At 46.6% G+C, this 18,496-nt stretch overlaps 14 non-coding genes across 14 annotated transcripts; 5 read left to right on the top strand and 9 right to left on the bottom strand.

Moving 5' to 3' along the window:
• Positions 1–728: 728 nt before the first annotated feature.
• On the top strand, positions 729–811 carry trnal-cag (transfer RNA leucine (anticodon CAG)). Its single transcript has one exon. It is a non-coding gene; the product is annotated as a tRNA-Leu (tRNA).
• A 1,076-nt stretch (positions 812–1,887) lies between these two features.
• trnav-cac (transfer RNA valine (anticodon CAC)) lies at positions 1,888–1,960 on the bottom strand. The gene has a single exon. It is a non-coding gene; the product is annotated as a tRNA-Val (tRNA).
• A 104-nt stretch (positions 1,961–2,064) lies between these two features.
• Positions 2,065–2,137, bottom strand: trnav-aac (transfer RNA valine (anticodon AAC)). The gene has a single exon. It is a non-coding gene; the product is annotated as a tRNA-Val (tRNA).
• Positions 2,138–4,627: 2,490 nt separating this feature from the next.
• Positions 4,628–4,700, bottom strand: trnav-cac (transfer RNA valine (anticodon CAC)). The gene has a single exon. It is a non-coding gene; the product is annotated as a tRNA-Val (tRNA).
• Positions 4,701–6,208: 1,508 nt separating this feature from the next.
• trnal-cag (transfer RNA leucine (anticodon CAG)) lies at positions 6,209–6,291 on the top strand. The gene has a single exon. It is a non-coding gene; the product is annotated as a tRNA-Leu (tRNA).
• A 1,076-nt stretch (positions 6,292–7,367) lies between these two features.
• trnav-cac (transfer RNA valine (anticodon CAC)) lies at positions 7,368–7,440 on the bottom strand. Its single transcript has one exon. It is a non-coding gene; the product is annotated as a tRNA-Val (tRNA).
• Positions 7,441–7,544: 104 nt separating this feature from the next.
• Positions 7,545–7,617, bottom strand: trnav-aac (transfer RNA valine (anticodon AAC)). The gene has a single exon. It is a non-coding gene; the product is annotated as a tRNA-Val (tRNA).
• Positions 7,618–8,948: 1,331 nt separating this feature from the next.
• trnal-cag (transfer RNA leucine (anticodon CAG)) lies at positions 8,949–9,031 on the top strand. The gene has a single exon. It is a non-coding gene; the product is annotated as a tRNA-Leu (tRNA).
• A 1,076-nt stretch (positions 9,032–10,107) lies between these two features.
• trnav-cac (transfer RNA valine (anticodon CAC)) lies at positions 10,108–10,180 on the bottom strand. The gene has a single exon. It is a non-coding gene; the product is annotated as a tRNA-Val (tRNA).
• A 1,508-nt stretch (positions 10,181–11,688) lies between these two features.
• On the top strand, positions 11,689–11,771 carry trnal-cag (transfer RNA leucine (anticodon CAG)). The gene has a single exon. It is a non-coding gene; the product is annotated as a tRNA-Leu (tRNA).
• A 1,076-nt stretch (positions 11,772–12,847) lies between these two features.
• trnav-cac (transfer RNA valine (anticodon CAC)) lies at positions 12,848–12,920 on the bottom strand. Its single transcript has one exon. It is a non-coding gene; the product is annotated as a tRNA-Val (tRNA).
• Positions 12,921–15,587: 2,667 nt separating this feature from the next.
• Positions 15,588–15,660, bottom strand: trnav-cac (transfer RNA valine (anticodon CAC)). Its single transcript has one exon. It is a non-coding gene; the product is annotated as a tRNA-Val (tRNA).
• Positions 15,661–17,168: 1,508 nt separating this feature from the next.
• trnal-cag (transfer RNA leucine (anticodon CAG)) lies at positions 17,169–17,251 on the top strand. Its single transcript has one exon. It is a non-coding gene; the product is annotated as a tRNA-Leu (tRNA).
• A 1,076-nt stretch (positions 17,252–18,327) lies between these two features.
• trnav-cac (transfer RNA valine (anticodon CAC)) lies at positions 18,328–18,400 on the bottom strand. Its single transcript has one exon. It is a non-coding gene; the product is annotated as a tRNA-Val (tRNA).
• Between the last annotated feature and the right edge of the window lie 96 nt (positions 18,401–18,496).

Genomic DNA, 18,496 nt, shown 5'->3' with positions numbered 1-18,496 from the left:
ACTCCCTTTGTTTGTTTGGGTCTCACCGCCAGCATTCTTCCTTCTCCAATCAGCTCCGTGACTGCTTTGGTTATATCAAATCTTCTTGCATCTTTTACATTTTCTACTTCTACAGTTACTGTTGCTTCCTTTGTGCATACTCTTCTTTGTACCTCTTGCTTATCCTTACCTTTCTCACCTCTTCGTTGGCCGGGCTCTTCATTTTATTTATCTCTTTGTCTGTTGTCAAGTCCATTTTCTTTACCTCTCCGTCTATTATCCAGCCCATTTTCTTTATCCTTTCTTGCAAGTCCCTCCATCTCCATGTCGTTGCCGGGGAATCTGTCCATGATTAAAAATAAAACACACTACATAACCACCCTTCAGTCAGCAAAATGCTACTGTTAGGTGGTTTTTAAAGACAAAAAGAAAACAAACAAACAAAAACACTCAAGGTCAATAAACAAAAAGGTAGACAAACAAAATGGGGAGAGCCTTTCTCTCCTTACTGCTGCCAACTCACTTCCTGTTTGCTCTATAGCCCCCTCAGGGTGGTGTGGCCGTAAGCAATGACAGCTGTCAAGTGTTGGCTATTGAAACTAGGCGCAGCCCCAGGAGGCGAGCACAGATTAGCTGCCTGCAGCGCCAATGAGCTGGACAGCCGGAGCTGGGCAAGCTGTGAAGCACCAGATTCCATGTCACGGTACTGCGGTGTGGCTCCCAGGAGACAGCTCCTGCCAGGCTTGCATGTCAGGATGGCCGAGCGGTCTAAGGCGCTGCGTTCAGGTCGCAGTCTCCACTGGAGGCGTGGGTTCGAATCCCACTTCTGACAAACCGAGCCTGCGGCAGTGCGCTCAGGCTGAATTCTTTAACTCTCTGCCCCCATGTCCGAATGATACAGTAACACTGACAAAGTGCCGCATCACGCGGGCTTTAATGCAAGTGCACTGAAAGGGGATCAAAAGAATTGTCCTGGGATGGTGTTGCTTTTTAAGGTTTGCAGGGCATTTTTTTCGTCAAATCCTCGTACAACGTCAAGTCATGACATTTGACAGATCCATGCCCTTGTATCGTGGATCATCCAGTGAGCAGAGAGCCAATTGAGAATGTGCGTAAAAGCAAATCTGAATGTTTCCGCCCAGTTGCTAACAGGAGACCCTCCGCTTGTAAAACCATCGTGATAACCACAGGAGCCTCCGGTTAGGGTGAGAGCACTGTCTTGTGGTGCCAGCGCAGAGAGACGGAAAGTCACTTTCCACAATGTTTTCATTCAATGTTCTACGCTGGTGGAATCACCTTCCCATTCCCACTCGGATTATGGATACACTGGTGTCCTTCAAACGACAGCTAACACCCATCTCTTCAGAGTACACCCGAACACCGGTGAATATCCCTCTCTCTAAAGAAAACGAAACTCCTACTCCAGCACTAAATTCTCTGAGCACAAACAAATTACTTGGAATAAATAGCCCTTTTTCGTATGCATTGCCTCGTCTTGTTGAATACCTCCACTATTGTATGTCGCTTTGGACAAAAGTGTCCGCTAATTGTATGCTTCCGCCCAGTTTCGAACAGGAGACCTTTAGCGTGTAATGCAAACATGATAAACACTACACTACGGAAACCAATAGGCCAGTGCTGCTTCAAGTATTTATAGTCTTTTTTTATAGAGCTGTCTTGTACTGTCTGCACCGTGAAGGGCCAGCAAACGCACTGGCCACCTGCTCATGCACAACACAAAGCTAAAAGAAATCAGATTCTACGCAAGTTTGCGACACCGCGAGGGGCGGTAAACACTGAGCTGAATTCAAACTTCTAGCCTCACACCGCTCTGCAGAAAGAATGTTTTCAGTGAACGTCAGTACTCAACAGAAGCCTGATTTGACAATTGTCATAAAAGCCAGAGGTTGTTTCCGCCCAGTTTCGAACTGGGGACCTTTCGCGTGTGAGGCGAACGTGATAACCACTACACTACGGAAACCTTCAAGCAGATCGAGCTGATAACCCTTTTTGATTGGGTGCCTGTCGACGATCATTGCTGGTGCGGCAATGGATGCTATTATTTTCTCGCCAAAAGAAGAGCACTGTTTCTGCTCGGTTTCGAACCGAGGACCTTTCGCGTGTTAGGCGAACGTGATGACCACTACACTACAGAAACCCCACAAGTGCTTTCACCAGCGAAGTTAGGCCTGCAAGGATAAAACAAGGCGTACGCGTTGGTCAATCGAGCGGACAAAGCCAACTCGGCGTGACAAGCTCCCTGCAGGTATTAGGGCCAATTTACAATCCGGGCCCGACACAGCTGTACAGGTCCTTGCGAAATGTCCCCTTTCGTCACATTTGAAGCACCTGAATTCTGGGCGTTCCTTCATCACATTTTCTGAGCTCATGCATAGTCGACAGGTTTTTACCTGATTGGTGTGCATGACTCTAAAGTGCTGTGGCGCTTCCGCCGTCTCGATTTTGGTACTGTATGGTAAGGAGACCATCTCTTCCGGAAATCTGTTTTTTACAAACCTTGTTCCATCTTCTATGTTTGTGCCAGGATACAATCTTCTTTTAATTTTAGATATGGGGAAAACTCCCCATCTCTCTAGCTTGCTTAACATTTCTTCATTTGCTAGGTAAACAGGCAGATGCTTGAACGAAACAACATAGTCTCTGTTTTGTAACCTCCGTACTTCAGATTTCACTCCTTTAATTGTCAATCCATTGTCTATTAAAATTTCGGTGTCATCTTCAGTCTCCATTGTTACTTCATACTCCCTTTGTTTGTTTGGGTCTCACCGCCAGCATTCTTCCTTCTCCAATCAGCTCCGTGACTGCTTTGGTTATATCAAATCTTCTTGCATCTTTTACATTTTCTACTTCTACAGTTACTGTTGCTTCCTTTGTGCATACTCTTCTTTGTACCTCTTGCTTATCCTTACCTTTCTCACCTCTTCGTTGGCCGGGCTCTTCATTTTATTTATCTCTTTGTCTGTTGTCAAGTCCATTTTCTTTACCTCTCCGTCTATTATCCAGCCCATTTTCTTTATCCTTTCTTGCAAGTCCCTCCATCTCCATGTCGTTGCCGGGGAATCTGTCCATGATTAAAAATAAAACACACTACATAACCACCCTTCAGTCAGCAAAATGCTGCTGTTAGGTGGTTTATAAAGACAAAAAGAAAACAAACAAACAAAAACACTCAAGGTCAATAAACAAAAAGGTAGACAAACAAAATGGGGAGAGCCTTTCTCTCCTTACTGCTGCCAACTCACTTCCTGTTTGCTCTATAGCCCCCTCAGGGTGGTGTGGCCGTAAGCAATGACAGCTGTCAAGTGTTGGCTATTGAAACTAGGCGCAGCCCCAGGAGGCGAGCACAGATTAGCTGCCTGCAGCGCCAATGAGCTGGACAGCCGGAGCTGGGCAAGCTGTGAAGCACCAGATTCCATGTCACGGTACTGCGGTGTGGCTCCCAGGAGACAGCTCCTGCCAAGCTTGCATGTCAGGATGGCCGAGCGGTCTAAGGCGCTGCGTTCAGGTCGCAGTCTCCACTGAAGGCGTGGGTTCGAATCCCACTTCTGACAAACCGAGCCTGCGGCAGTGCGCTCAGGCTGAATTCTTTAACTCTCTGCCCCCATGTCCGAATGATACAGTAACACTGACAAAGTGCCGCATCACGCGGGCTTTAATGCAAGTGCACTGAAAGGGGATCAAAAGAATTGTCCTGGGATGGTGTTGCTTTTTAAGGTTTGCAGGGCATTTTTTTCGTCAAATCCTCGTACAACGTCAAGTCATGACATTTGACAGATCCATGCCCTTGTATCGTGGATCATCCAGTGAGCAGAGAGCCAATTGAGAATGTGCGTAAAAGCAAATCTGAATGTTTCCGCCCAGTTGCTAACAGGAGACCCTCCGCTTGTAAAGCCATCGTGATAACCACAGGAGCCTCCGGTTAGGGTGAGAGCACTGTCTTGTGGTGCCAGCGCAGAGAGACGGAAAGTCACTTTCCACAATGTTTTCATTCAATGTTCTACGCTGGTGGAATCACCTTCCCATTCCCACTCGGATTACGGATACACCGGTGTCCTTCAAACGACAGCTAACACCCATCTCTTCAGAGTACACCCGAACCCCGGTGAATATCCCTCTCTCTAAAGAAAACGAAACTCCTACTCCAGCACTAAATTCTCTGAGCACAAACAAATTACTTGGAATAAATAGCCCTTTTTCGTATGCATTGCCTCGTCTTGTTGAATACCTCCACTATTGTATGTCGCTTTGGACAAAAGTGTCCGCTAATTGTATGCTTTCGCCCAGTTTCGAACAGGAGACCTTTAGCGTGTAATGCAAACATGATAAACACTACACTACGGAAACCAATAGGCCAGTGCTGCTTCAAGTATTTATAGTCTTTTTTTATAGAGCTGTCTTGTACGGTCTGCACCGTGAAGGGCCAGCAAACGCACTGGCCACCTGCTCATGCACAACACAAAGCTAAAAGAAATCAGATTCTACGCAAGTTTGCGACACCGCGAGGGGCGGTAAACACTGAGCTGAATTCAAACTTCTAGCCTCACACCGCTCTGCAGAAAGAATGTTTTCAGTGAACGTCAGTACTCAACAGAAGCCTGATTTGACAATTGTCATAAAAGCCAGAGGTTGTTTCCGCCCAGTTTCGAACTGGGGACCTTTCGCGTGTGAGGCGAACGTGATAACCACTACACTACGGAAACCTTCAAGCAGATCGAGCTGATAACCCTTTTTGATTGGGTGCCTGTCGACGATCATTGCTGGTGCGGCAGTGGATGCTATTATTTTCTCGCCAAAAGAAGAGCACTGTTTCTGCTCGGTTTCGAATCGAGGACCTTTCGCGTGTTAGGCGAACGTGATGACCACTACACTACAGAAACCCCACAAGTGCTTTCACCAGCGAAGTTAGGCCTGCAAGGATAAAACAAGGCGTACGCGTTGGTCAATCGAGCGGACAAAGCCAACTCGGCGTGACAAGCTCCCTGCAGGTATTAGGGCCAATTTACAATCCGGGCCCGACACAGCTGTACAGGTCCTTGCGAAATGTCCCCTTTCGTCACATTTGAAGCACCTGAATTCTGGGCGTTCCTTCATCACATTTTCTGAGCTCATGCATAGTCGACAGGTTTTTACCTGATTGGTGTGCATGACTCTAAAGTGCTGTGGCGCTTCCGCCGTCTCGATTTTGGTACTGTATGGTAAGGAGACCATCTCTTCCGGAAATCTGTTTTTTACAAACCTTGTTCCATCTTCTATGTTTGTGCCAGGATACAATCTTCTTTTAATTTTAGATATGGGGAAAACTCCCCATCTCTCTAGCTTGCTTAACATTTCTTCATTTGCTAGGTAAACAGGCAGATGCTTGAACGAAACAACATAGTCTCTGTTTTGTAACCTCCGTACTTCAGATTTCACTCCTTTAATTGTCAATCCATTGTCTATTAAAATTTCGGTGTCATCTTCAGTCTCCATTGTTACTTCATACTCCCTTTGTTTGTTTGGGTCTCACCGCCAGCATTCTTCCTTCTCCAATCAGCTCCGTGACTGCTTTGGTTATATCAAATCTTCTTGCATCTTTTACATTTTCTACTTCTACAGTTACTGTTGCTTCCTTTGTGCATACTCTTCTTTGTACCTCTTGCTTATCCTTACCTTTCTCACCTCTTCGTTGGCCGGGCTCTTCATTTTATTTATCTCTTTGTCTGTTGTCAAGTCCATTTTCTTTACCTCTCCGTCTATTATCCAGCCCATTTTCTTTATCCTTTCTTGCAAGTCCCTCCATCTCCATGTCGTTGCCGGGGAATCTGTCCATGATTAAAAATAAAACACACTACATAACCACCCTTCAGTCAGCAAAATGCTGCTGTTAGGTGGTTTTTAAAGACAAAAAGAAAACAAACAAACAAAAACACTCAAGGTCAATAAACAAAAAGGTAGACAAACAAAATGGGGAGAGCCTTTCTCTCCTTACTGCTGCCAACTCACTTCCTGTTTGCTCTATAGCCCCCTCAGGGTGGTGTGGCCGTAAGCAATGACAGCTGTCAAGTGTTGGCTATTGAAACTAGGCGCAGCCCCAGGAGGCGAGCACAGATTAGCTGCCTGCAGCGCCAATGAGCTGGACAGCCGGAGCTGGGCAAGCTGTGAAGCACCAGATTCCATGTCACGGTACTGCGGTGTGGCTCCCAGGAGACAGCTCCTGCCAGGCTTGCATGTCAGGATGGCCGAGCGGTCTAAGGCGCTGCGTTCAGGTCGCAGTCTCCACTGGAGGCGTGGGTTCGAATCCCACTTCTGACAAACCGAGCCTGCGGCAGTGCGCTCAGGCTGAATTCTTTAACTCTCTGCCCCCATGTCCGAATGATACAGTAACACTGACAAAGTGCCGCATCACGCGGGCTTTAATGCAAGTGCACTGAAAGGGGATCAAAAGAATTGTCCTGGGATGGTGTTGCTTTTTAAGGTTTGCAGGGCATTTTTTTCGTCAAATCCTCGTACAACGTCAAGTCATGACATTTGACAGATCCATGCCCTTGTATCGTGGATCATCCAGTGAGCAGAGAGCCAATTGAGAATGTGCGTAAAAGCAAATCTGAATGTTTCCGCCCAGTTGCTAACAGGAGACCCTCCGCTTGTAAAGCCATCGTGATAACCACAGGAGCCTCCGGTTAGGGTGAGAGCACTGTCTTGTGGTGCCAGCGCAGAGAGACGGAAAGTCACTTTCCACAATGTTTTCATTCAATGTTCTACGCTGGTGGAATCACCTTCCCATTCCCACTCGGATTACGGATACACCGGTGTCCTTCAAACGACAGCTAACACCCATCTCTTCAGAGTACACCCGAACACCGGTGAATATCCCTCTCTCTAAAGAAAACGAAACTCCTACTCCAGCACTAAATTCTCTGAGCACAAACAAATTACTTGGAATAAATAGCCCTTTTTCGTATGCATTGCCTCGTCTTGTTGAATACCTCCACTATTGTATGTCGCTTTGGACAAAAGTGTCCGCTAATTGTATGCTTCCGCCCAGTTTCGAACAGGAGACCTTTAGCGTGTAATGCAAACATGATAAACACTACACTACGGAAACCAATAGGCCAGTGCTGCTTCAAGTATTTATAGTCTTTTTTTATAGAGCTGTCTTGTACTGTCTGCACCGTGAAGGGCCAGCAAACGCACTGGCCACCTGCTCATGCACAACACAAAGCTAAAAGAAATCAGATTCTACGCAAGTTTGCGACACCGCGAGGGGCGGTAAACACTGAGCTGAATTCAAACTTCTAGCCTCACACCGCTCTGCAGAAAGAATGTTTTCAGTGAACGTCAGTACTCAACAGAAGCCTGATTTGACAATTGTCATAAAAGCCAGAGGTTGTTTCCGCCCAGTTTCGAACTGGGGACCTTTCGCGTGTGAGGCGAACGTGATAACCACTACACTACGGAAACCTTCAAGCAGATCGAGCTGATAACCCTTTTTGATTGGGTGCCTGTCGACGATCATTGCTGGTGCGGCAATGGATGCTATTATTTTCTCGCCAAAAGAAGAGCACTGTTTCTGCTCGGTTTCGAACCGAGGACCTTTCGCGTGTTAGGCGAACGTGATGACCACTACACTACAGAAACCCCACAAGTGCTTTCACCAGCGAAGTTAAGCCTGCAAGGATAAAACAAGGCGTACGCGTTGGTCAATCGAGCGGACAAAGCCAACTCGGCGTGACAAGCTCCCTGCAGGTATTAGGGCCAATTTACAATCCGGGCCCGACACAGCTGTACAGGTCCTTGCGAAATGTCCCCTTTCGTCACATTTGAAGCACCTGAATTCTGGGCGTTCCTTCATCACATTTTCTGAGCTCATGCATAGTCGACAGGTTTTTACCTGATTGGTGTGCATGACTCTAAAGTGCTGTGGCGCTTCCGCCGTCTCGATTTTGGTACTGTATGGTAAGGAGACCATCTCTTCCGGAAATCTGTTTTTTACAAACCTTGTTCCATCTTCTATGTTTGTGCCAGGATACAATCTTCTTTTAATTTTAGATATGGGGAAAACTCCCCATCTCTCTAGCTTGCTTAACATTTCTTAATTTGCTAGGTAAACAGGCAGATGCTTGAACGAAACAACATAGTCTCTGTTTTGTAACCTCCGTACTTCAGATTTCACTCCTTTAATTGTCAATCCATTGTCTATTAAAATTTCGGTGTCATCTTCAGTCTCCATTGTTACTTCATACTCCCTTTGTTTGTTTGGGTCTCACCGCCAGCATTCTTCCTTCTCCAATCAGCTCCGTGACTGCTTTGGTTATATCAAATCTTCTTGCATCTTTTACATTTTCTACTTCTACAGTTACTGTTGCTTCCTTTGTGCATACTCTTCTTTGTACCTCTTGCTTATCCTTACCTTTCTCACCTCTTCGTTGGCCGGGCTCTTCATTTTATTTATCTCTTTGTCTGTTGTCAAGTCCATTTTCTTTACCTCTCCGTCTATTATCCAGCCCATTTTCTTTATCCTTTCTTGCAAGTCCCTCCATCTCCATGTCGTTGCCGGGGAATCTGTCCATGATTAAAAATAAAACACACTACATAACCACCCTTCAGTCAGCAAAATGCTGCTGTTAGGTGGTTTTTAAAGACAAAAAGAAAACAAACAAACAAAAACACTCAAGGTCAATAAACAAAAAGGTAGACAAACAAAATGGGGAGAGCCTTTCTCTCCTTACTGCTGCCAACTCACTTCCTGTTTGCTCTATAGCCCCCTCAGGGTGGTGTGGCCGTAAGCAATGACAGCTGTCAAGTGTTGGCTATTGAAACTAGGCGCAGCCCCAGGAGGCGAGCACAGATTAGCTGCCTGCAGCGCCAATGAGCTGGACAGCCGGAGCTGGGCAAGCTGTGAAGCACCAGATTCCATGTCACGGTACTGCGGTGTGGCTCCCAGGAGACAGCTCCTGCCAAGCTTGCATGTCAGGATGGCCGAGCGGTCTAAGGCGCTGCGTTCAGGTCGCAGTCTCCACTGGAGGCGTGGGTTCGAATCCCACTTCTGACAAACCGAGCCTGCGGCAGTGCGCTCAGGCTGAATTCTTTAACTCTCTGCCCCCATGTCCGAATGATACAGTAACACTGACAAAGTGCCGCATCACGCGGGCTTTAATGCAAGTGCACTGAAAGGGGATCAAAAGAATTGTCCTGGGATGGTGTTGCTTTTTAAGGTTTGCAGGGCATTTTTTTCGTCAAATCCTCGTACAACGTCAAGTCATGACATTTGACAGATCCATGCCCTTGTATCGTGGATCATCCAGTGAGCAGAGAGCCAATTGAGAATGTGCGTAAAAGCAAATCTGAATGTTTCCGCCCAGTTGCTAACAGGAGACCCTCCGCTTGTAAAGCCATCGTGATAACCACAGGAGCCTCCGGTTAGGGTGAGAGCACTGTCTTGTGGTGCCAGCGCAGTGAGACGGAAAGTCACTTTCCACAATGTTTTCATTCAATGTTCTACGCTGGTGGAATCACCTTCCCATTCCCACTCGGATTACGGATACACCGGTGTCCTTCAAACGACAGCTAACACCCATCTCTTCAGAGTACACCCGAACCCCGGTGAATATCCCTCTCTCTAAAGAAAACGAAACTCCTACTCCAGCACTAAATTCTCTGAGCACAAACAAATTACTTGGAATAAATAGCCCTTTTTCGTATGCATTGCCTCGTCTTGTTGAATACCTCCACTATTGTATGTCGCTTTGGACAAAAGTGTCCGCTAATTGTATGCTTCCGCCCAGTTTCGAACAGGAGACCTTTAGCGTGTAATGCAAACATGATAAACACTACACTACGGAAACCAATAGGCCAGTGCTGCTTCAAGTATTTATAGTCTTTTTTTATAGAGCTGTCTTGTACGGTCTGCACCGTGAAGGGCCAGCAAACGCACTGGCCACCTGCTCATGCACAACACAAAGCTAAAAGAAATCAGATTCTACGCAAGTTTGCGACACCGCGAGGGGCGGTAAACACTGAGCTGAATTCAAACTTCTAGCCTCACACCGCTCTGCAGAAAGAATGTTTTCAGTGAACGTCAGTACTCAACAGAAGCCTGATTTGACAATTGTCATAAAAGCCAGAGGTTGTTTCCGCCCAGTTTCGAACTGGGGACCTTTCGCGTGTGAGGCGAACGTGATGACCACTACACTACGGAAACCTTCAAGCAGATCGAGCTGATAACCCTTTTTGATTGGGTGCCTGTCGACGATCATTGCTGGTGCGGCAGTGGATGCTATTATTTTCTCGCCAAAAGAAGAGCACTGTTTCTGCTCGGTTTCGAATCGAGGACCTTTCGCGTGTTAGGCGAACGTGATGACCACTACACTACAGAAACCCCACAAGTGCTTTCACCAGCGAAGTTAGGCCTGCAAGGATAAAACAAGGCGTACGCGTTGGTCAATCGAGCGGACAAAGCCAACTCGGCGTGACAAGCTCCCTGCAGGTATTAGGGCCAATTTACAATCCGGGCCCGACACAGCTGTACAGGTCCTTGCGAAATGTCCCCTTTCGTCACATTTGAAGCACCTGAATTCTGGGCGTTCCTTCATCACATTTTCTGAGCTCATGCATAGTCGACAGGTTTTTACCTGATTGGTGTGCATGACTCTAAAGTGCTGTGGCGCTTCCGCCGTCTCGATTTTGGTACTGTATGGTAAGGAGACCATCTCTTCCGGAAATCTGTTTTTTACAAACCTTGTTCCATCTTCTATGTTTGTGCCAGGATACAATCTTCTTTTAATTTTAGATATGGGGAAAACTCCCCATCTCTCTAGCTTGCTTAACATTTCTTCATTTGCTAGGTAAACAGGCAGATGCTTGAACGAAACAACATAGTCTCTGTTTTGTAACCTCCGTACTTCAGATTTCACTCCTTTAATTGTCAATCCATTGTCTATTAAAATTTCGGTGTCATCTTCAGTCTCCATTGTTACTTCATACTCCCTTTGTTTGTTTGGGTCTCACCGCCAGCATTCTTCCTTCTCCAATCAGCTCCGTGACTGCTTTGGTTATATCAAATCTTCTTGCATCTTTTACATTTTCTACTTCTACAGTTACTGTTGCTTCCTTTGTGCATACTCTTCTTTGTACCTCTTGCTTATCCTTACCTTTCTCACCTCTTCGTTGGCCGGGCTCTTCATTTTATTTATCTCTTTGTCTGTTGTCAAGTCCATTTTCTTTACCTCTCCGTCTATTATCCAGCCCATTTTCTTTATCCTTTCTTGCAAGTCCCTCCATCTCCATGTCGTTGCCGGGGAATCTGTCCATGATTAAAAATAAAACACACTACATAACCACCCTTCAGTCAGCAAAATGCTGCTGTTAGGTGGTTTTTAAAGACAAAAAGAAAACAAACAAACAAAAACACTCAAGGTCAATAAACAAAAAGGTAGACAAACAAAATGGGGAGAGCCTTTCTCTCCTTACTGCTGCCAACTCACTTCCTGTTTGCTCTATAGCCCCCTCAGGGTGGTGTGGCCGTAAGCAATGACAGCTGTCAAGTGTTGGCTATTGAAACTAGGCGCAGCCCCAGGAGGCGAGCACAGATTAGCTGCCTGCAGCGCCAATGAGCTGGACAGCCGGAGCTGGGCAAGCTGTGAAGCACCAGATTCCATGTCACGGTACTGCGGTGTGGCTCCCAGGAGACAGCTCCTGCCAAGCTTGCATGTCAGGATGGCCGAGCGGTCTAAGGCGCTGCGTTCAGGTCGCAGTCTCCACTGGAGGTGTGGGTTCGAATCCCACTTCTGACAAACCGAGCCTGCGGCAGTGCGCTCAGGCTGAATTCTTTAACTCTCTGCCCCCATGTCCGAATGATACAGTAACACTGACAAAGTGCCGCATCACGCGGGCTTTAATGCAAGTGCACATAAAGGGGATCAAAAGAATTGTCCTGGGATGGTGTTACTTTTTAAGGTTTGCAGGGCATTTTTTTCGTCAAATCCTCGTACAACGTCAAGTCATGACATTTGACAGATCCATGCCCTTGTATCGTGGATCATCCAGTGAGCAGAGAGCCAATTGAGAATGTGCGTAAAAGCAAATCTGAATGTTTCCGCCCAGTTGCTAACAGGAGACCCTCCGCTTGTAAAGCCATCGTGATAACCACAGGAGCCTCCGGTTAGGGTGAGAGCACTGTCTTGTGGTGCCAGCGCAGAGAGACGGAAAGTCACTTTCCACAATGTTTTCATTCAATGTTCTACGCTGGTGGAATCACCTTCCCATTCCCACTCGGATTACGGATACACCGGTGTCCTTCAAACGACAGCTAACACCCATCTCTTCAGAGTACACCCGAACCCCGGTGAATATCCCTCTCTCTAAAGAAAACGAAACTCCTACTCCAGCACTAAATTCTCTGAGCACAAACAAATTACTTGGAATAAATAGCCCTTTTTCGTATGCATTGCCTCGTCTTGTTGAATACCTCCACTATTGTATGTCGCTTTGGACAAAAGTGTCCGCTAATTGTATGCTTCCGCCCAGTTTCGAACAGGAGACCTTTAGCGTGTAATGCAAACATGATAAACACTACACTACGGAAACCAATAGGCCAGTGCTGCTTCAAGTATTTATAGTCTTTTTTTATAGAGCTGTCTTGTACGGTCTGCACCGTGAAGGGCCAGCAAACGCACTGGCCACCTGCTCATGCACAACACAAAGCTAAAAGAAATCAGATTCTACGCAAGTTTGCGACACCGCGAGGGGCGGTAAACACTGAGCTGAATTCAAACTTCTAGCCTCACACCGCTCTGCAGAAAGAATGTTTTCAGTGAACGTCAGTACTCAACAGAAGCCTGATTTGACAATTGTCATAAAAGCCAGAGGTTGTTTCCGCCCAGTTTCGAACTGGGGACCTTTCGCGTGTGAGGCGAACGTGATAACCACTACACTACGGAAACCTTCAAGCAGATCGAGCTGATAACCCTTTTTGATTGGGTGCCTGTCGACGATCATTGCTGGTGCGGCAGTGGATGCTATTATTTTCTCGCCAAAAGAAGAGCACTGTTTCTGCTCGGTTTCGAATCGAGGACCTTTCGCGTGTTAGGCGAACGTGATGACCACTACACTACAGAAACCCCACAAGTGCTTTCACCAGCGAAGTTAGGCCTGCAAGGATAAAACAAGGCGTACGCGTTGGTCAATCGAGCGGACAAAGCCAACTCGGCGTGACAAGCTCCCTGCAGGTATTAGGGCCAATTTACAATCCGGGCCCGACACAGCTGTACAGGTCCTTGCGAAATGTCCCCTTTCGTCACATTTGAAGCACCTGAATTCTGGGCGTTCCTTCATCACATTTTCTGAGCTCATGCATAGTCGACAGGTTTTTACCTGATTGGTGTGCATGACTCTAAAGTGCTGTGGCGCTTCCGCCGTCTCGATTTTGGTACTGTATGGTAAGGAGACCATCTCTTCCGGAAATCTGTTTTTTTACAAACCTTGTTCCATCTTCTATGTTTGTGCCAGGATACAATCTTCTTTTAATTTTAGATATGGGGAAAACTCCCCATCTCTCTAGCTTGCTTAACATTTCTTCATTTGCTAGGTAAACAGGCAGATGCTTGAACGAAACAACATAGTCTCTGTTTTGTAACCTCCGTACTTCAGATTTCACTCCTTTAATTGTCAATCCATTGTCTATTAAAATTTCGGTGTCATCTTCAGTCTCCATTGTTACTTCATACTCCCTTTGTTTGTTTGGGTCTCACCGCCAGCATTCTTCCTTCTCCAATCAGCTCCGTGACTGCTTTGGTTATATCAAATCTTCTTGCATCTTTTACATTTTCTACTTCTACAGTTACTGTTGCTTCCTTTGTGCATACTCTTCTTTGTACCTCTTGCTTATCCTTACCTTTCTCACCTCTTCGTTGGCCGGGCTCTTCATTTTATTTATCTCTTTGTCTGTTGTCAATCCATTTTCTTTACCTCTCCGTCTATTATCCAGCCCATTTTCTTTATCCTTTCTTGCAAGTCCCTCCATTTCCATGTCGTTGCCGGGGAATCTGTCCATGATTAAAAATAAAACACACTACATAACCACCCTTCAGTCAGCAAAATGCTGCTGTTAGGTGGTTTTTAAAGACAAAAAGAAAACAAACAAACAAAAACACTTAAGGTCAATAAACAAAAAGGTAGACAAACAAGATGGGGAGAGCCTTTCTCTCCTTACTGCTGCCAACTCACTTCCTGTTTGCTCTATAGCCCCCTCAGGGTGGTGTGGCCGTAAGCAATGACAGCTGTCAAGTGTTGGCTATTGAAACTAGGCGCAGCCCCAGGAGGCGAGCACAGATTAGCTGCCTGCAGCGCCAATGAGCTGGACAGCCGGAGCTGGGCAAGCTGTGAAGCACCAGATTCCATGTCACGGTACTGCGGTGTGGCTCCCAGGAGACAGCTCCTGCCAAGCTTGCATGTCAGGATGGCCGAGCGGTCTAAGGCGCTGCGTTCAGGTCGCAGTCTCCCCTAGAGGCGTGGGTTCGAATCCCACTTCTGACAAACCGAGCCTGCGGCAGTGCGCTCAGGCTGAATTCTTTAACTCTCTGCCCCCATGTCCGAATGATACAGTAACACTGACAAAGTGTTGCATCACGCGGGCTTTAATGCAAGTGCACTGAAAGGGGATCAAAAGAATTGTCCTGGGATGGTGTTGCTTTTTAAGGTTTGCAGGGCATTTTTTTCGTCAAATCCTCGTACAACGTCAAGTCATGACATTTGACAGATCCATGCCCTTGTATCGTGGATCATCCAGTGAGCAGAGAGCCAATTGAGAATGTGCGTAAAAGCAAATCTGAATGTTTCCGCCCAGTTGCTAACAGGAGACCCTCCGCTTGTAAAGCCATCGTGATAACCACAGGAGCCTCCGGTTAGGGTGAGAGCACTGTCTTGTGGTGCCAGCGCAGAGAGACGGAAAGTCACTTTCCACAATGTTTTCATTCAATGTTCTACGCTGGTGGAATCACCTTCCCATTCCCACTCGGATTACGGATACACCGGTGTCCTTCAAACGACAGCTAACACCCATCTCTTCAGAGTACACCCGAACCCCGGTGAATATCCCTCTCTCTAAAGAAAACGAAACTCCTACTCCAGCACTAAATTCTCTGAGCACAAACAAATTACTTGGAATAAATAGCCCTTTTTCGTATGCATTGCCTCGTCTTGTTGAATACCTCCACTATTGTATGTCGCTTTGGACAAAAGTGTCCGCTAATTGTATGCTTCCGCCCAGTTTCGAACAGGAGACCTTTAGCGTGTAATGCAAACATGATAAACACTACACTACGGAAACCAATAGGCCAGTGCTGCTTCAAGTATTTATAGTCTTTTTTTATAGAGCTGTCTTGTACGGTCTGCACCGTGAAGGGCCAGCAAACGCACTGGCCACCTGCTCATGCACAACACAAAGCTAAAAGAAATCAGATTCTACGCAAGTTTGCGACACCGCGAGGGGCGGTAAACACTGAGCTGAATTCAAACTTCTAGCCTCACACCGCTCTGCAGAAAGAATGTTTTCAGTGAACGTCAGTACTCAACAGAAGCCTGATTTGACAATTGTCATAAAAGCCAGAGGTTGTTTCCGCCCAGTTTCGAACTGGGGACCTTTCGCGTGTGAGGCGAACGTGATAACCACTACACTACGGAAACCTTCAAGCAGATCGAGCTGATAACCCTTTTTGATTGGGTGCCTGTCGACGATCATTGCTGGTGCGGCAGTGGATGCTATTATTTTCTCGCCAAAAGAAGAGCACTGTTTCTGCTCGGTTTCGAACCGAGGACCTTTCACGTGTTAGGCGAACGTGATGACCACTACACTACAGAAACCCCACAAGTGCTTTCACCAGCGAAGTTAGGCCTGCAAGGATAAAACAAGGCGTACGCGTTGGTCAATCGAGCGGACAAAGCCAACTCGGCGTGACAAGCTCCCTGCAGGTATTAGGGCCAATTTACAATCCGGGCCCGACACAGCTGTACAGGTCCTTGCGAAATGTCCCCTTTCGTCACATTTGAAGCACCTGAATTCTGGGCGTTCCTTCATCACATTTTCTGAGCTCATGCATAGTCGACAGATTTTTACGTGATTGGTGTGCATGACTCTAAAGTGCTGTGGCGCTTCCGCCGTCTCGATTTTGGTACTGTATGGTAAGGAGACCATCTCTTCCGGAAATCTGTTTTTTACAAACCTTGTTCCATCTTCTATGTTTGTGCCAGGATACAATCTTCTTTTAATTTTAGATATGGGGAAAACTCCCCATCTCTCTAGCTTGCTTAAAATTTCTTCATTTGCTAGGTAAACAGGCAGATGCTTGAACGAAACAACATAGTCTCTGTTTTGTAACCTCCGTACTTCAGATTTCACTCCTTTAATTGTCAATCCATTGTCTATTAAAATTTCGGTGTCATCTTCAGTCTCCATTGTTACTTCATACTCCCTTTGTTTGTTTGGGTCTCACCGCCAGCATTCTTCCTTCTCCAATCAGCTCCGTGACTGCTTTGGTTATATCAAATCTTCTTGCATCTTTTACATTTTCTACTTCTACAGTTACTGTTGCTTCCTTTGTGCATACTCTTCTTTGTACCTCTTGCTTATCCTTACCTTTCTCACCTCTTCGTTGGCCGGGCTCTTCATTTTATTTATCTCTTTGTCTGTTGTCAAGTCCATTTTCTTTACCTCTCCGTCTATTATCCAGCCCATTTTCTTTATCCTTTCTTGCAAGTCCCTCCATCTCCATGTCGTTGCCGGGGAATCTGTCCATGATTAAAAATAAAACACACTACATAACCACCCTTCAGTCAGCAAAATGCTGCTGTTAGGTGGTTTTTAAAGACAAAAAGAAAACAAACAAACAAAAACACTCAAGGTCAATAAACAAAAAGGTAGACAAACAAAATGGGGAGAGCCTTTCTCTCCTTACTGCTGCCAACTCACTTCCTGTTTGCTCTATAGCCCCCTCAGGGTGGTGTGGCCGTAAGCAATGACAGCTGTCAAGTGTTGGCTATTGAAACTAGGCGCAGCCCCAGGAGGCGAGCACAGATTAGCTGCCTGCAGCGCCAATGAGCTGGACAGCCGGAGCTGGGCAAGCTGTGAAGCACCAGATTCCATGTCACGGTACTGCGGTGTGGCTCCCAGGAGACAGCTCCTGCCAAGCTTGCATGTCAGGATGGCCGAGCGGTCTAAGGCGCTGCGTTCAGGTCGCAGTCTCCCCTGGAGGCGTGGGTTCGAATCCCACTTCTGACAAACCGAGCCTGCGGCAGTGCGCTCAGGCTGAATTCTTTAACTCTCTGCCCCCATGTCCGAATGATACAGTAACACTGACAAAGTGCCGCATCACGCGGGCTTTAATGCAAGTGCACTGAAAGGGGATCAAAAGAATTGTCCTGGGATGGTGTTGCTTTTTAAGGTTTGCAGGGCATTTTTTTCGTCAAATCCTCGTACAACGTCAAGTCATGACATTTGACAGATCCATGCCCTTGTATCGTGGATCATCCAGTGAGCAGAGAGCCAATTGAGAATGTGCGTAAAAGCAAATCTGAATGTTTCCGCCCAGTTGCTAACAGGAGACCCTCCGCTTGTAAAGCCATCGTGATAACCACAGGAGCCTCCGGTTAGGGTGAGAGCACTGTCTTGTGGTGCCAGCGCAGAGAGACGGAAAGTCACTTTCCACAATGTTTTCATTCAATGTTCTACGCTGGTGGAATCACCTTCCCATTCCCACTCGGATTACGGATACACCGGTGTCCTTCAAACGACAGCTAACACCCATCTCTTCAGAGTACACCCGAACCCCGGTGAATATCCCTCTCTCTAAAGAAAACGAAACTCCTACTCCAGCACTAAATTCTCTGAGCACAAACAAATTACTTGGAATAAATAGCCCTTTTTCGTATGCATTGCCTCATCTTGTTGAATACCTCCACTATTGTATGTCGCTTTGGACAAAAGTGTCCGCTAATTGTATGCTTCCGCCCAGTTTCGAACAGGAGACCTTTAGCGTGTAATGCAAACATGATAAACACTACACTACGGAAACCAATAGGCCAGTGCTGCTTCAAGTATTTATAGTCTTTTTTTATAGAGCTGTCTTGTACGGTCTGCACCGTGAAGGGCCAGCAAACGCACTGGCCACCTGCTCATGCACAACACAAAGCTAAAAGAAATCAGATTCTACGCAAGTTTGCGACACCGCGAGGGGCGGTAAACACTGAGCTGAATTCAAACTTCTAGCCTCACACCGCTCTGCAGAAAGAATGTTTTCAGTGAACGTCAGTACTCAACAGAAGCCTGATTTGACAATTGTCATAAAAGCCAGAGGTTGTTTCCGCCCAGTTTCGAACTGGGGACCTTTCGCGTGTGAGGCGAACGTGATAACCACTACACTACGGAAACCTTCAAGCAGATCGAGCTGATAACCCTTTTTGATTGGGTGCCTGTCGACGATCATTGCTGGTGCGGCAGTGGATGCTATTATTTTCTCGCCAAAAG

Source organism: Danio rerio, chromosome 4, assembly GCF_052040795.2.
Source record: "Danio rerio strain M-AB ecotype USA chromosome 4, GRCz13ab, whole genome shotgun sequence".
Taxonomy (NCBI): domain Eukaryota; kingdom Metazoa; phylum Chordata; class Actinopteri; order Cypriniformes; family Danionidae; genus Danio; species Danio rerio.
Note: the sequence above shows the minus strand (reverse complement) of the source record. Positions and strands in the feature narration are given on the sequence as shown.